This window comes from Physcomitrium patens, chromosome 4, assembly GCF_059467195.1.
Source record: "Physcomitrium patens ecotype Gransden chromosome 4, ASM5946719v1, whole genome shotgun sequence".
Taxonomy (NCBI): Eukaryota; Viridiplantae; Streptophyta; class Bryopsida; order Funariales; family Funariaceae; genus Physcomitrium; species Physcomitrium patens.
The window spans coordinates 9,388,654-9,394,091 of NC_143413.1; positions in this window are offsets into that span (position 1 = coordinate 9,388,654).

Genomic DNA, 5,438 nt, shown 5'->3' on the forward strand with positions numbered 1-5,438 from the left:
AATTTATGATCATAAAAAATTATAAATAAATTCTTTTTCCAATAATTGAGACTTCTTGTACATGTAGCATGTAAAATATAGGATCTTACAAAAAAAAATGTTCTATTAGATGCTTTTAAAATTATTTTTAATGTTAAAAGCAATGTCAAAAGTATACTTGGACTTTAACTCATAAACTTTATTTATCAGTATGGATGATGTCAATTTATTAAATTTGTATCTACTAATGTTTAGGTCTATAGTCTTGGTATTAGGAAGTGCCACCTTTGCTCATCTTTTTTCCACTACTCTTCAAAGAATATAGTTTGACTTATGAGGTATTATAATTATTAATTAAAAATTATATTATTTTCTATACAAGATTTTGGCAAAGATTGTGCATTATATACTTTTAATCATTATTTTTTGCTCAAAATTCAAAAATAATCTATATTTTTACATATTAAATTACATTCTATCAAATCTAAAAACATGAATAATTTCTATAACATGATTTATAGGGAGTATTTTTGATTCCTTTAGATTATGGTTTTTTTTTGTGGTAACAATTTTAGTTATCTTCTATGATCTTAGAAATGGATTTATTTTTTGATTTACATATCTTGTATAGAAAATAATATAATTTTTAATTAATAATTATAATACCTCATAAGTCAAACTATATTCTTTGAAGAATAGTGGAAAAAAGATGAGCAAAGGTGGCACTTCCTAATACCAAGACTATAGACCTAAACATTAGTAGATACAAATTTAATAAATTGACATCATCCATACTGATAAATAAAGAAGTTTATGAGTTTAAGTCCAAGTATACTTTTGACATTGCTTTTAACATTAAAAATTATTTTATATTCAATCTTAGCAGTGGATTATGATATGGTAGACTATAGTTTGCTTAAATAATTAAATAGCACCTCCAATTTTATAAACAATATAGCTTATCAAACATTTGGTATCTTTATTCTTCTAATAATTTGCATTTATAAAAGTAGTGAAATCTAAAATGCTATGTTTAAGAAATAAAATTCCGTAATCTAATGTGCTTTTGAAGCAACCCAAGATGTATTTTGATATATCCATGTATAATTGTTGAGGAGCAACAATAAATCTAGAGTAACAACTAAGTGCAAATTTTCTGTCATATTGTTATAATCCAATCAATATTTTTAATTAAGATCCAATATTTGTAAAGATCACACTTAAGTGAGTTCATATTAATTGTTAGCATCATTCTTAGATTCATAGGAACATTTGAAGGTTTACAATCACTTGTGCTAAATCTCTTTGTTGTTTGAATAATATATCTTTTTTGATGTATTAAAGACCATCTTCTATTATAAATATTTTTTTCCAAATAAAGCTTTATTTTTCCTAAATCTAACATCTCAAATTCAATGATGAATTTAAACGTAATCTTGTGGATTGTAAAAATATTACTACTAATAAGTAGAATATCATTAACATAAAGTTGAAACTCAATAAATTTTTCATCACTTTTTGAGATATATATATATATATGTTGTAATCCGATGTACTTTTTATTAATTTTAAAATATCTAATATCCCATTTGTTTTTTTGTATCAAAATTGTGAAGTTTATTTCAGTCTATACAAATATTTATAGAGAAGATACACCATGCTACAATTCTTGGAAGATGAAAAACTAAGTGGAATCATCACATAATTTTTTTTATTTAGATTTTTGTTCAAAAAACTTCTTATTACATCAAAATAATAAATTTTCTAATTCTTTAAAGTTGCAAGTGCAAAAACTATCTTGATAGTCTTTTATTATATAATTAGTATATAAGTAGCAAAATAATCAATACCTTCATCGTGTATGTTTCTTCAAAAAATCAACAATGCATTATTCATTTATTTTTAACTATTACTATCATATTTAGTTTTTAAAATCTCTTTAGCAGAGATCAAAGTTCAACTTAAAGATAATAGTACAAATTTTCAATTTTATGATGTAATAAAAAGCTACATGAGACTCAATCCATCTTCAATTCCAAATAAGACTATTGTCTAAGAAGGACCACATTTTGATGTGAATTAATAAGAACTAAGATTATCCTCTTGGAATGAGAAAGTTGGAGCAAAGAGATTAATTTTAATTACTAGTAGAAGGGATCTTAAAGAAGGAATAAAGATGAAGCATTGTTGGCTTGTAGTGTAGTTAGGCATTAATTAGCAAGTTGAAACGGTACACAATCTAAGATTTTAGACTAACCAAATCATGTAGAACATCATTCTTCTTCCTATTAAGTTCAAAGAAACTATAAATAGATAAATTATGAGCTTTTATAAATAGTAAAATGTGATAATATGGTACTTATAGCAATTGCATCACTTCAAAAACTTTATGCACATTGTAATACCAAAGTATTGGTATTAATGGCTATAATGGTTGTATTATTGTGCCAAATATGTACATATTTTAAACCATGAATACATTTGTTAATACATTCCTTATGTTCAATGCAAATAGAAGAGATAGAAGAAAGAGAAAACAAGACTTGATAGAGGAGGCAATTAAAGGAATTGAGTAGATAGAAAGAACAAAGAAAGTAAAATAAATAAATAAATAAATAAATAAGAAAAAAATAAGAAAAAAGAGATAGATAAAAAAAACTAGTATGGAAGAAAGAAGATGATTATTGTGAGAAGAATTAGCTCATTAAATGTGTTTGAAACAATGACTATGAGATAGAAAGAAAATTAAAGCATACAATACTTTGCAAAAAGAAAACATAGGCAAGAGCTTTTGTATAGATAAGATATTCTAATCTCAACTTTAGAGTGGCTTCTTTAATTCTGCAATCCGAGTAAAAAAAAAAAAAAAAAAAATCTTGACTTGAAATTATTAAGAAGGATTAATATACATGCTAGATAAAAGCTTAGGATCTACAATATCCTTGGGTAGTTTGATACAATGTTTCAATAGTTATATAAAGCTTAAATATTAATTTTGGAAGTATTAATCCTTATTTGAATATAAATGATGTATAATATTGATTTTTATTTTTTTTATTAACTATCCATGTCTTTGGCACTAATGAATCACTAATAAGTGGAGACACCTAAATTTGAAATTTCCACCAGATTATAAACTAGCAGCAAAGAAAAGAGCTTAGTGAAGTATAATTAATGCCACTCTTAAAAGATAGTAAGAAATTTCTTGAAAAAAAAATTCATCCAAGTCATCAACTCTATCTTTTTTAAGTGATAGTTTGCATCTTTAGAAGAAAATTATTTTCTTGTTCTTTAACTAGTATTTAATTAGGATCTTAAATACTTATTTTATATGTGCTTGATTTTGTATCAATTGTATTGGACTAATTGATATAGTAGTCTTTGAGCATGGAATTAGAGGCTTGAATGTTTTTTTGGATATTGGATTTTAAGAACTAGGGGTGGTTTAAGTTCTAATAGGAATAATTTATAAATAAATGAGAGTATTAATTTAGAAATATTTTTTCATGTACTTCTAAAGAGATATTTGATTAAAGTACTTGGTCTATAGATGATCAATCAATAATCTTAGGATAACTCTATTGCAACATTTTTGGACTTATTTTCAATTATTTTTCTTACTTTACTTACTTTTGGTTCTATACTAACATCTTTTGTCCTATTAATGAAGATAGGAGCTAATTAAATATGGACTTAAAATGAAACAAAGGTTTATTCATAAAATAAAAAATTTGAGCTTTTAAAAGTAATTACAAAAGTCTTTGAAATTAAAAAATATTTTAGTCTAAAAATAGATTTATTAAAATTAATGTCACAATTTATAATATTTTTTTTCAAAATAGGTAGATAGATCTTATATACCTTAGATAATTCATCATATCCTACAAACATGCCTTTTAAAATCTTGTTTACAAATTCTTTTTTGTTTTGTTTGAAGAACATGAAGATATAATACACATTCTTAGGTTCTTAAGTGATCAACTTTTAAAATTGTTTAATTGTATGATTCTTTTGATATCTCCTATATTTGCAAAATTAGAGCTTCTATCAACTAGATAATTTACAATGTTTGAAGCCTTATACTACAAAAACCTTGAGGCTACATTGTCATACATCAAGTAGCATGTTTTTTTAACTCCAAATGCAATGTTCAACTCTATTTTATTGAGGAGTCTTAGCTTGCAACAATTTTTTTATAATATCAAGTGGATTGAAATGTCTTAAAAATACTTTAGAGATAAATTTATTACCTCAAATTATACAAAATATAATACTTTATTCCATATTTTATTTCCAACTAACTTTTAAAAAAGTTAAAATTTTAAAAATATTTTATATTTAATCTTCAAAAAGTAGATCCATGATTTTTGAGAATAATTATCTATTAATATTAGCATATATTTTAATCTCAATAATAATTTGACAAAAATTAGTTTAATAAAATTAAAATAATCAATTCTATCATCTTTTTTAGTCCAATGTAAATAGCATTTAGAAAAAAATTCTCTAGCTTCTCAATTCAACTACAAAATTTTATAAAATTTATCATAAAAAGCTAATTGAAGTGTATTGTAGACTATTTTTTTGTGTAAAAGATAAGAAATTATTTTATAGTAGAAGTATTCAAATCTCATGTACCATAACTATCCTTGATTTTACTACTATTATATTTGTTTCACTTTTTAATATAATTTTGTAGAGTCTATTGGTTTTTTTTCTTATTTCTACAATTAATATGTATTATTTTTGTAGGTTGTTTCACACCAAGCATTATGAATTTTTAAATAAAAATATATTTCTTCCATTAATTAAGACACCTATAAATATAAGGCTTTTGATAGTACTTAAAAGATAGAATATAATTATAATTTTTATTCTTCTATATTTAGTAAAAATAAAAATACTTCTTTTAGCTTTAATTAATTGAGTTTTTTTTCTAAAAATCCAAACTTTTTGATCTAGTTACAAACTAAATCTAATTTATTATTGTTATTAGTAATATACTTAAAAGTACTTAAGTCTAAAAATCATTTATTTTAATTTAATGACTTTGTGATCTTAGCAAGAGAGATATCTAAATCTTCATGTTTAATATAATTTTCTTCTTTTATTATATTCATATCTTTCTTATGTTTTTCACTAAAAAAATACTTGTTATTTAACAATTTTTGGTAATATAGCATATCTTATTACAACAATAATATGAAGACCTATGGTAATAATATTTTTATGATTTTTTATTATTTCTATTAAAATTTAAACTTAAATTCTTATTGGCTTTTTGTTTTTGAAATTAAATGATTAATATTTCCAAGTCTTTTATCTAAGTTGTATGCTTTTCAACTCTATTTAATGCAAAGTAGCAACCAACTTAACATTTGGCTAGTTAAAAGAGTAAAGCTATTCTATATTGAAGATAGTAGAAATTATGGAGTCATAGCTATGGGGTAGTCTTTTGA